The 12,538-nt window shown below is 41.0% G+C and overlaps 1 long non-coding RNA gene and 1 pseudogene across 2 annotated transcripts in view; one reads left to right on the top strand and one right to left on the bottom strand.

Moving 5' to 3' along the window:
* Positions 1-12,538, bottom strand: part of LOC146470283 (uncharacterized) — a 29,324-nt pseudogene that overhangs the window by 1,639 nt on the left and 15,147 nt on the right. The window contains exons 3-5 of the transcript XR_014867078.1: positions 8,193-8,573; positions 6,831-7,160; positions 4,523-5,395 (exon numbers count right to left, since the gene is read on the bottom strand). The product of XR_014867078.1 is annotated as an uncharacterized LOC146470283 (transcript). The remainder of the gene's footprint in view (positions 1-4,522; positions 5,396-6,830; positions 7,161-8,192; positions 8,574-12,538) is intronic.
* Positions 9,855-12,538, top strand: part of LOC146470284 (uncharacterized) — a 12,149-nt gene continuing 9,465 nt past the window's right edge. The window contains exons 1-2 of the long non-coding RNA XR_014867080.1: positions 9,855-9,964; positions 10,401-10,446. This is a non-coding gene — a long non-coding RNA (uncharacterized LOC146470284). The remainder of the gene's footprint in view (positions 9,965-10,400; positions 10,447-12,538) is intronic.

Raw genomic sequence — 12,538 nt, 5'->3', positions numbered from 1 at the left:
CTAACCAAAGAAGGCATGTTATCCTTTTACAACCCATTTTACTACCCCACACCTTTCCCCACACGGGCTCAGTAAAAATTGTAAGGGGTGAAGTAGGAGGGGTAAGGTAGGGAACGGAGATTTTTCGTTTGCGCGTACCGTGTTTCTGTCGCGTGCGTAGGGAAACCCTTAGAATGAGAATTTGTCTCAAACATTTTGACTTAAAGAAAATGTCCTTGATTGTAGTTTCATGTAGCAAACATCCTACACACTGCCAGTATTTAAATGTCGAAATTTTTTCAGTAAGTGACACAGGCACACTCGAAAAAAGAAATCCGAGTTCTCCCAACATGGTCTGGAACCAATCATCTTCCGATTGCTAGCACGGCTGCTCTACCACAGAATTGAATGGCGAGGAGTGGTATTTATGAGAGAAATGTGAGGTTATGTTTTAATCCCGGATAATTAACAATTATCCTGCGAATATCGCATGATACGATTTGTTGTCAATATTTCAATACTAACTGGATCTAGACCGGAGAAGGTGCAGATTCTGCTCGCGGCGTAGTCTGAAATGTCAGCCGTCTCCTCCCCCTAACCCACAGGGGGCGCAGGAGAGAGAAACGTCTGAATTCCGAGCGTTATAATGTCGTCCGTTGACGTCACACAGTAATTCATGCAATTTTGCATAAATAAAACCTTTGAAACAAAATGGCGGCCACGAGTCATGGAAGCGCGCGGCGTGCATTGCAGCATGCATAATGTAGGAGGTTGTGTGCGTTTTGTTAGCCGTAAAATTTGAAGGCAATGCATCAACAATGTATGCACGGGATCGTACTTCATTTTCCACTGAAGATGAATCGAAAAATGTTCCGAGAAATGCTATTAGTAAATAAAATGTTGACAGGCCAGACACGACTTATATTAACGTGGCCGTGGTATGGTGGTATGAAATGTGGCTTCTCGTTATGGTTTTGCTTTTTTTGACGGTTTTTTTTTTTTGTATGAAAAAAGCGTAGGTCCTTCAGAATAATGGTTGGTTTTGAATTAAAAGTCATGTGCTCCTCAAGATGTTTTTGAGGTTAAGCGTGCAACGCCGGGTGGTAAGTTGTGACAAAAGAAAGAATTTTGTTTCGCACTTTATCGTTTTGTTGTAAAGCCGACTTCCGTTCGGTGAAAATCAGAGGTTATTTCTTCAATGAGATTGTGAGGGTAGCCTCTAGCCCAAAAGTGCGTTTTGAAGTGGATGATGTTGTAATAGAATTATTTTGCAGAGGAGGTGTTTCGAAGAAGTTCTCAGCGCTTCACTTTTATTAGTCCCGGCTTTTCTGACCCCGGTTGGTGGCAGGAAGAAAAATCTGTACTGGAAGGTCTCTGCGGGCTCAAGGATTCCCGCATGATTGTAGAATCGCTGAGACTTCTGAGAGCCAACTACTCAGTGAAATCATTCTATTGCAATACCACCAACCTCAAAACGCGCCTTCAGGCAAGAGGCTATCAACACAATCTCATTGAAAAAATAACCTCTGAGACTAAATTCACTGAACGGAAGTCGGCTTTACAACAAAACGAGAAAGTGCGAAATAAAATTCTTCCCTTCTTCACAACTTACCATACGGCTCGAGAAATATTGAAAGAGCCTCCCACTTATCTCTTACCAAAAAGGAAAATCTTTAAGAGATATACTCGTGAGAGCAAAACTACGTTAAACGAGAAGTCACTTTTCACACCAGGAACTTACGAGTTGTGTCTGGCCTGTCAACACTTTATATTCGCCGCCGAAATGAAATATCTGTTTTCGCAAGTTCGACCAATAAGAAATGGTTATCTATTTCAATTAGGTAAGAACCAATCAAAAACTACCTACCATATTCGCCAAAGTACGTGACGTCAACGGACGACATTATAACGCTCGGAATTCAAACGTCTCTCTCCCGCGCCCCCTGTGGGTTAGGGGGAGGAGACGGCTGACATTTCAGACTACCCGCGGCGACCTTGAACTTGAAAAACGTTTTTATTGTTGGCAAAGCCGTCAGAAACGTATCTGGGAAAAATTCGATGTGCTCGGTTAGTGTTCACTGACCAATAAAAGCCCGTTCTAGAAAGGGTTGAATGAACCAAGCGTCTGGTCTCGATACAAATCACCAAGATTGTAAGCATCGTAGTATATTGGAAGCTGGAATGACAGTCATCTACTTGTTGCCGTAACCAATCTTCTTCTTCGCGCACGTCACCTTGTCATTGAAGGCTGGCGCATTGCGCTGCTTTCTCTTTTAAACAGAAAGCCTTGAGGAATCCCTGTTGGTGAAGCATGCTCTGTGGGAGAGGGTAAGTGTGAGTTACATTGACATTGTTTATACACCACAGGGTCTTGCATCAATAACTCCCAACAAGGACAATTTGTTTTAATTGCTGTGAACAGAGGTTGGAAGTTTAAACAGTCAACCCTACTGGAAGCTTCCGGCGTCATTACTTCCATGTCCACAGAAAGAAAGCAGCTCAAAGTTTTGACTCTCTACAGCGCCATCTCTACTACGATCAACATAAAAATAAAACAAACCAGGAATTCTAAGTCGTGACTGGGTTGTAAGGTTTTCCATTCTTCTCACCGACAATCGTCCTAGATCGAAATCAGGCATTTCCTTTGTTACCTCTTTCTCTCGTTTTATGTGTTGGGGCCTTCAAAACCCAAGAACTGGAGGAACTAGGACGCTTCTCAAGTGACGGCATCGTCACACGGCCGACTAAAAACTGATGTACAGAAAGTAACAGCCTGAAAAAGATGGGTTCGATCTTTCAAGACTGTATCCGCCCATTACTGTCATTTCTGAGGAATGGGGGAGCTGACCTCGGTATCACTCCACAAGAGGAGCATTTTTTCATGTTCCATGCGTCGAAAATTGTGAAATCCTCATTATTTTTATCAGCAAATCTAGGTGACCCAACGATCATTTTCACACAGCTTAGAGTTGATTTCGGGGCCCTTGACAATGAATTAGAGCAAACTATTTTGAGGAGAATTTGCTGACGGAATACAATACAAGTCAGGGGCACCCAACGACCAAATCGTCCCGAATACGTCAGAAGTGCCTTAAACGGATTTCTGCATGCTTTAGAAGTCTGTTTAGTTAATTTGGAGCTGCCCTAAAAAATATTTATCTGTTCGGATATGTTAGGGGAACTTTCAATGTGGTTACCATGGCAACACGTAGCCAACATTGATAACTAAAATGTTCACGATACATTCGAGGAAAAGTCACCCAAGTTTGGTAGAAAACTCTAGTTAGCTGAACTCTACGTCCAAAAAATAAGAAAGGAAATAGTTCAAAATTGATCAACGACCCGTGAAACCCTTTGTTTTGGAATTGCCTGCTAGTGATCAATTTCTCTCTTCCAACCCCTTTCAAAAAATGTTCTAGTTACTAAGTCTGAATCGTTGTTAAACAGCAACAAAATTGTGTGGTCGTTATGGAGAGGTGATTTCTAGCCTCCATCCTATGCTTAATGACCCCCATTTTTTGAAACCAGAACGGAAGCCGCATTTTTAAACAGCACTAATTACAATATCATTAGTGCCAATACTAGCGGAGTAGCGCTATTATCGTTCATGTACATTCCTGATGATATCTGAATTGCTCAAGGAAATTTCTAGGGCTGCTTTTAAACTAGTTACGATGTACGAAAATTTTAGCGCAAAAAAACACCATCCGAAAATTACGGGAGTTTTAAAACGTGAACACATAATTTCCGAAAATTCTAGGGCAACTTATGGTTTTCCGAAAAATCTCGAAAAGTCTAGAGGATTGCTAGGCGAAAATTTTCGAAACTTTTAGGGATCCTTCCATCCGAGCAGATATTTTACGGAAATATTCCGTTGGGTGCCCCTGACAAGTATTGTCCAAAAACATTTCCCCTGGTTTTCCGAGACCTCCCGCAGGGTGCGATACTGAGTGAAGAAATATTTAAAACCAAGATTTTATACAGGTAGAGCCAATACGTAAACCTGATCTGCAGCAACTTGAAATCAACATGAGAAATATGAGAAATGCTCGAACGGAGGAGAACACACGATTGTTTTCAAGAGAAAAGTGGCTGTAGATAAACCAGAGCGAACTTTTCAAGGCTACCTATTCTAAACAGAAAGCAAGGAAGGGGACCGACTTCTCAACCAGTAGCATTCGATAATATAGATCACATAGTCGAAGACGAAGATTGGTTATACCAGTTGGATGACGAGTGTGACAAACTGTCACTCCAACATCCAGTATCGCACGATGCTTATACTCTTTGTGATTGGAATGAGGAACAATAACTTGGTTCGAGTTACAGCTTTCTGTAAATTTCTTTTAAGTTGAGTGACAGAAAAGACTCAAAGTTCACGTTAACCCAGGATTAGCTTAATCGGGCTTTGAACAACTGGGCCCTGGTGGATACGAGTCGGTGTGCAGAGCCACTTTTGCAGCCAATATGTTTATTCACGCTAAATGCTGGAGAATCTGAAAAGGGACAATCACATAAGAAATTATTATTAATTTTAACCAACCTTTCTTACTTTTCCATTTCTTCAGGGTTGTTGAAAGATCCATTTCAAACTTCTCCTTCGCCTTTTGAAGCTCGTCCTCCTTCTGCTTTATCGCCATCTCGATGCTCGGCTTTCCTTCTATAGCCCACTGTTCTCTCTTTTTCATCACCTCGTCTAGTTTCTCTTTTAACCGAGATTCTTGTCCAGTGAGCCCTTTCCGCTGCGGAATGCCATCCGTCTCACGAGGGGAGGACTCGCTTGTTGTTGTTTCAACTGTGGGATTTCTCTGCTCCATCTGTACCTGATGTAGACGCTCTGTTTGCAAACGCATTCTTAAATCTTTCTCGTCATTTTCGTCTCTTAAATCTCTCGATTCCATCTCCTGCTTGCTGTGCATCTTCTCTTCCAGAATTTTCCTCATTTCTCCCACCCCCTTCGCGGTTATTGTAGTTACTTCGTTCCGTGAATCAAGAAATTTAAAAAAAGACTCAATTTGTTTAGCATTACCACCTGAATCGCTTTCATTTGCATCGACAATCAAAACTGATGCCTTACTGTAAAGCATTGTGGGTCTATTTCTGGCATTTGGCAACTTCTCTATTTCTTTCAGGGGAAGAGCAGGACGAAGTGCCCGTTGTTTTAATGCCTCGTCCAAAAGGTCTACGAGTTCCAACAGCTGCAAAGCCTCAAGGACGTCTTTTAACACTTTGATAGGCGTATCGGGAAATAATTCCCTGATATTCCTTAGCACTTCTGAATGGTGCAAGCTCTTAGGACCAAGCCCGAGGGATTGGCAAAACTGTTTTTCGGTATCTGGATCAACCGAAATCCTGTTTGCCATTTCCGTGACGATTGCTTGACTGATATCTTTCAAGCAGATTCTATCCGTTGGATCTGAATACAAAATCAAAGATAGTTATCAATCTTCTTTTATATAAAATATGTATTGACTAAAAATAATTCCGTGAACCATGGTCAACACGTTTGATACATTTCAACCTCAGGTTTAAGAAACATGTGCAAAGTGTAATCCAATCTTTTTCATCTCACCGGCTCGCTAAGCTCTTTGACCAGGAGAGCACTCTAAAAGATATCTATTGTTTCAGACTGTAACATGCGACTGCAATGTATATTGTGGTTGTTGTGTGCGTAGGTGATGTCGTTGTTGCTGTTGTCCAACAGTAACTGTTTTCGGTACCCATCCTAGCAATCATAAGCTATCACCGTGTTAAACACGCGCGGAAAGTCAGAGTCAACTCACTATCGAATACACACTTAAGCTTATCACCATAGTTCGTAATATCATGAACGCTAGATCAGACAATTAGGATTTGATAGTATTCCCTTGTGAACACGGAGAGGAATAATTTGACGAGATCAAACGGCTGAAATTTCAGATTGCCGTTTCTAGTAACCAGCGCAGCCTCTATAATAAAAGTTGGCTTTGAAAAGCTTAGAAGCGTCGTACCGATAACCCTGGATTGCCACCCGGAACAGGGTTTTCGTGATAAACCGAATTTTAAAGAAGGAGTAGGTATTTTTGTCTTTTTTAAGCGTTCAGGTCACACATTCGGAAAGGCGAAAAAAATTATATTCCAGCAATAAAGGATAAATTCATGTGACCAATTACATTGCAGTGACTCGAAAAGATAGAGAAAGACAGGTAAAGCTAAAGCAGTTTTACTATACGGTCATATATTGTATACCAAACCAGTGGTAGTGTATTATTCGCCCTTGGATTAGATTTTTAAACTCGGTAATTATATGCTGCTATTCACCTCTCAACTGGATTATTGCGCGTAAGGTTTTCAGCGCCAATTTGTCAGAAAAAAGGAAAAATTATTTGGTCTGCCAATCCACTAGTTTGGTATACGAATTTTTATATGCGAAATGGACGGATAGTACTCTGTTAAGTTATCACCATTATTGTTGTACTTGTTGAACTATTTCAGTCTTTATTCATTAGCTTATTCATTGCTTTAGCTTACGGGTTCAAGACAAAGGAACTTTAAAGTAGCTGCAAAACCAGAACTAAAGAGAGCACTATCATTGAAAAACCTTGCCACTTTTCTTTCTTTTGAAACAAAGTTCTCTCTGCCATGGCAAAATTGTTCGCTTAAGGAATTAACTGCACGCTAAATTGTGCAGTGGCATAAGTACAATATGACTTCCCAATTAGTATCCAAAATTAAAGTCGAAGTGGCTTTGCCAAGATCGGCTCCCGACCCTTTGCCATCTCCTTAAACCTTGAGCCCTTCTACGGCATGGGAGGCGAGAACATCGACATTACCTAACGGGTTGGTAAAGAAATAAGTTAGCGTTTAATTACCGCTGATTTCTTCCAATCCAAATTCAGATGGGGCTCCATGAGTACGAGGAATTCCGCTGTCACTCGTGTCTGTCGTAATGCTACGTGCATCGAGAGCTTTTTCAAAATAACTTTGAACAATCGCGAGTCTCTCTCGACCTAAGTATCTATGCCGCTCCTCTTCCTGGCCATCAGGATTTTGATCCTGGTGCATTACAGGATTCTCTGCTTTGCTTCTTGATTCTTTTGGCTGCTCGCCACCCCGAGTTTTGCAGTACAGATTGGAATCAGAATTTCTCCGGTGCATCCTCATGGGCCGCTCTTGTTCCCGGGGATCAGGACATACGAAAACTAAAAATAAATTATCAACCAATAAATCTTCAAGGAAACTGTAATTGAACTACTGTACTTTGGCTTAACGGCGTAACTAAACGAAACAAAGAACAAAGTGATCGAGGAGTAACAGGGCTCTTAGGATATGTTAGCTTTTTTAGTACCACATTGAAAAGCCAGAAGATATAATTGTATCGCACGGAGATCTAATCCCACTTTGTTAAAAAGAAAACTATTACAATGTGTCTGACTTTCCCTGTGAACACGCCCCTCTGTGGGTGATAGGGCGAAGAGAAAAATCCTCGACCCGAGCTCGCTTCCAAACCGAGCTTGGCCTGTACCGCTCACCGATTTTCTCTTCGCCCTATACTCCACTTGGAAGCCTGTTTGCGAGCCAGTCTGACAGAAATCCTAGATGTCTGTAACGAGGACGCTAGGACCTAATTGTACAGAAGATGGGTAGCACTAATCCGGGATAAAAAGCTAACCAAGGTTCCTGTTTCTCCTGTTTGAGGCATTTCCACTGCTATCTTCCACGAAGTTTAAAAAGTTGAATGCAGTCTTAGCCAAAGTCATGATGTAGGGCAAAAAGAAAATGAACAAACCAAAACCGAGGAGCCATAAACCAGACTTCAAAACTAACACAAATCTTGAGTTAGCTTGACCTGCTTTAAACAACCGGACCAAGAATGAAAATTTATTCCAAAAGGAAGAAAAAGTTAACGTGTGGTTTTCATGTTTAGCTGTTTTTCTTGACAGTTCATTTTGTATTCTCTCGGTGTTCTCAATGCAATTCTCTATGACCACATGTATTTCTTAACGTTCTCAGTACAGTTTTCAAAGAGCACAGCAAAGTGCCGATGAAAGGGCCTGTTCTGTACATACTCGATGTACGCCAATTCACGGTAATACTTGAAGCGTTAATTCGCTTTGGAAGGACCACAGTGGAGCTTTGATGGTCAGACGATGAAATTACTTGCATTAAATTGTATTGCTACACAGCCATATTACGGCATGACGACTGTGTTGTGTGCTTTACAAATCATTTACCTTGTTGTTCAATATTTGTGAGATCTCCCAGAGCATTCCTGAATTCCTGTTCATCAATGTACACAGTTACAATCACCTCCTCTCCATCCGCAGCCAGTTGAATGATCTCATCCGTCACCAGAAACTCTTGAAGATCCTTCTGCAGTGTTCCATTCCGATATCGTTCCCATAATGCCTCAAGAGCTGACCTGTTTTCTGCCTGAACCGTAAAGCACACAGATCCTTCACTTATCGCACGCAGTGCATTGGCTGCCGGCAGGGTGGCCACTCTGAAAGCTTCTACAAACTCTTCAAGACTGGAGCATCTACGTAAGATCAACCCAGTGCCAACTAACAATAACGCACCGCTGATTTTTCGAAATGTACAATGGACGCTAACCTCTGTCGGTAAAAGAAATACCATAGTCTGATGAGAAAAGTGACATGTTAAGTTCTTCGCAAGCAGGCCCACCTGCTTAACACAGGTTCACTAAAAATAAAATAAAATAAGACTGAAAACAAATCGGAGTAGCCAGTTTCTTTCATTCACGTCCGTAAGAGGTGCTAGTGTGTCACTTTGTTAATAGCAGTTTCTGCCTTCTAAATCTCTAGAATGTGCTGTAGGATGTTTTGGAATGTTGATTAGATTACCCTGGAAATTATTAGGAAAACTACCTCTTGACAATTTTAACTGGTGAATGCGCGCATGCGCAATGAACGAGTTATCGTAATGTGGGGGAAATGTCACTCGGTCACTGATCGTGAACTTTCAAATGTTGCGTACTCTCACGGCTCGCTTTAGGTTCTCTCCTCCTTCAATTGTAAATATTCACGTTTTTTGGAGTTCGAAATTAAAAGAAATAGACAAAAGAACTCTCGACCGATGTATATAACTTTCGAATGTTTATATTTTGGCGAGAATTGCGCACTGTTGAATCCGGCTTAAGCAGATCGAGATTGTTGTCCAAGTCAACAGCGATTTTAAGCACAATGGAAACAGATAATACGATGCGGAAACTTCTGTGGGTGTTGCGTGTTCATTTGCGTATTCTTCTTTGGCAGTCCTGGCAGGCTGTTAAATCGTTGCGCAACGGATGCAAGATAGTTAGGCACCGTTAACGCAGTGACGTGGTGCGTGGTCTTTGAAGCTGAAGGTTTGCTGAGGGTCCTGGTTCGAACCCTCGTACATGTCAAAGACAAAACCTCATTTTTTTTGTTTGCCTTTAAAAGTCAACCACACTAAAGACCCCAAAGAATTTCTTCTTAAATACGTTTTATATTTCGAGTTCTGGGCCAACCAAACACAATACGAATAATGCCTTTCAGGTCACACTTCATTTACGCATGTCGCCACGAATCGTTTTTTAAACATAGTTTGATGCGAGTACTGCTTTACGGTTGCCACTATTCACTTTTGCATTCACGAGTTACCTCACAAGAGCCTTTGATTTTTTTTAATTTAATGAACACTTAATAATGTTCAGGACTGTGCCGTATCTAGGGTTAAAATTATCAACTGGCACTTGAAGCCTTTGACAAGGGATATTGAATGACCACGAAAACGTCTTATGCTAGCTCAAGTGACTTAAGGCTTGACCGGTCGACTCAGAATACCCCCCACGACGCTCACAGGCTCACGCGTACAGTTTTGTATTCGAAATCCAAGATGGCGACCCCTTCGCCGTCGGTCTCATCCCGTTTTACGTGTAACTTTGCATAGCAGCGAGACGATACGAATCTATTTTACATTTTTTTTGCGAGGAAATGTTGGGTTACTGGCCTTGCAACGAGAGGTAGGTTTTGTTTTCTTCTGTTCTTCTCGTGAATGTAAATTATCGTACCTCATGTTCGATCGTGAAGCGTGGAAGGCACTACGGGCGACCGCTTAGAGTTTCATCAAAATACATATTCTCTGCAGAGTTTTTATTTATGATTAAGTCGTAGATTCTCCTTAAAGGTCTTTATATGGTAATTATTGGATTTCGAAAGGCTATGTTTAGAGAAGATGAATGTTGATCATGCTCTTTCATCGATATTTCATTTGCCTTGTTATATTCATTTTTCTTTCGATGATAGTCCATTAATTCATAAATGAATGTGCCTAGTTATTTTTAAAACAGAAATTATGAATAAGAAAGTGGAGTATAAACCATGAAAATACAATTTAAACGAGTTAAGCTTGCTTTTATTCTCCATTACAATTAAGGCTTTAAATATCACTCTTCACAGTACCAGTGGTTTTTCAGGATATAATGTCCATCAGCTGAGATATCAGGTATGAAAAAATAAATAATGTTAAAGGGGGTATTTAATTTCTGTAAGAGTCAACAAATTATTTACACATCATATGAAGTTTACCCCTTGTACATTTCAAGGATTGGTATCTTACCATATCATTCTTACCAAAACTATAACCATTAATAACAGTATTGCATTAAGTGCTGTTTCATATGAAATGTTAACAGCCCCTGTACATTGTTGCTACACAATTTATTGTTAAGTTTGTCAATTTGAGATCTCGAGCTGACTGTTAGTAATGATTAGGGTTAGACAACATGCACTGTGATCTTCCAGAGTTTGAGCAGCCCTGAAGCAGTCTTAACTTGTTTTCGTTTTGTTGCAATCAGAATGCTTGTCCTATTGTCATCCTCTGTGGAGTGTCTTTGATTTGATGATTTGAAACTTTCTTCCTAGGTCTGAATGTCATTGAACAATTTCTTGTATGCCTTAAGTGTTAGAATTTGTACTTTAACAAGATGTGCCTCAAAGCGTTCAATGTGATATCTGGATTTGGGGTTTTTGCCAACATTCTGTTTGAGTTTATCAAATTTCTGGACTCCTTCGCAACTTCCCAGAACTTGCTCTAAAGCTTTTGCTGTCTTGGACACCAATGTATCTAATTTTTGATGTTTTGTTAGTGGTTCTTGAGTTGAATATTGATCTTGCTCAGCTCTCTTTCTTTTGTTGTCTTGTGTTTGCTGTGGTAGTGTTTTGCCATTCATTTCTGTTTCACTCTCTGTATGAAGTTGTTCACCACCAACATTTGATTCTGCTTCCTCGAGTGATTAAGATTCTGTTTGATCTATCTCCATGTTGCTTGAGCCTGTAAGTTCTCCATTTTCATGATCATCATCCTCAGGTTCATCATCACAGTGTGAGAGATTTCTGGGTCTTGTTGTTCTGGACAAACTTCCATTTGAGACTCATCACATTTATCTTCATCAGGATTGGAATCTGCAATTTGGTCAACCAAGCAACATGTTGGGGGTCTTTCCCATTCACCATTCTCGCCTCTCAGTTTTGTGGCAGGAATCTCCATCTTATCTTCCAAGCATTTTTTCCAACAGACATCAAGTAGCTCTTGCTCTTTGGTGATGGAAGTGGAACGGAAGTGGTGCAGCTGTGGTCCCTCTTGTCTAAAGCATGCTTCCTCTGTTGTGAATTAATCTAGCCGAATTTGCCCGTGCGAATTGTTGTAGCTGTGGCGCACGGGCATCCCGCAATTATGCTAATTTGTCTACTATAAAGGTTTTCGAATTCATCTTTATTAGCACATGGTTTAGTATATGGTTTGTAAACCGTCAAGAAATTAAACGTCTCGAGTTGGTTTATGTGGAGTCGTTCCTGTTTGAACTTCTTGAGACATTGGTGCCGGGACCAGGATGCAACAAGGTTCCGCCGAGGAGCTGAAGAAAATGGGCGAAGATTTGAAGCGATTAATTAACGTCAGAAGGGCGTACCGTAGACATTGCACAAGAGCAATAAAGGCGGCAAATGAAATTATGGAGTCTTATTTGCCTAACTTGGACGCGCTTGAAGACGTCTTCGAAGCACTCTTCAGCAGAATGGAACGACTCTCGCTACAGAATCAGAAGATTGAGCTCGCTGTTCCAGAAGATAAAATTGAAGAGGAAATTGCGCAAACACTTGAATACACCAATGATGTGATAGGACAAAAGAACAAGATTGCGAAATTTCTTCGCGATGCGAAAGCTCAAGTTAAACAGAAACAGGAAGAAAACAAGTCGGCGAGCTTCAAATCTACGACGAAGAAAGAAGCGATTCATGTTAAATTACTGAAAATTACATTGAAGTCCTTCTCAGGAAACCCTTTGGAGTGGCTGTCGTTTTGGGACAGTTTTCAAGTGTCTGTTGACAAAAATTCCGACATTAGCGGCGTGGATAAAATGAATTATTTGTGTGGGCTATTGAAAGGAGAAGCGGCAAGAGTTATTCAAGGTTTACCATTGAGTGAAAGTAATTACAAGAGGGCCGTCGACCTACTCAAGGAGCGTTTTGGGCAGAAGCAAGTATTAATCAACGCTCACATGGATGCTTTGCTGAAAATTCCGGTTGCGACAAATGAT

The sequence above is a fragment of the Pavona decussata genome, unplaced genomic scaffold (genome assembly GCF_977016875.1).
Source record: "Pavona decussata unplaced genomic scaffold, jaPavDecu1.1 SCAFFOLD_114, whole genome shotgun sequence".
Classification (NCBI taxonomy): Eukaryota; Metazoa; Cnidaria; class Anthozoa; order Scleractinia; family Agariciidae; genus Pavona; species Pavona decussata.
Note: the sequence above shows the minus strand (reverse complement) of the source record. Positions and strands in the feature narration are given on the sequence as shown.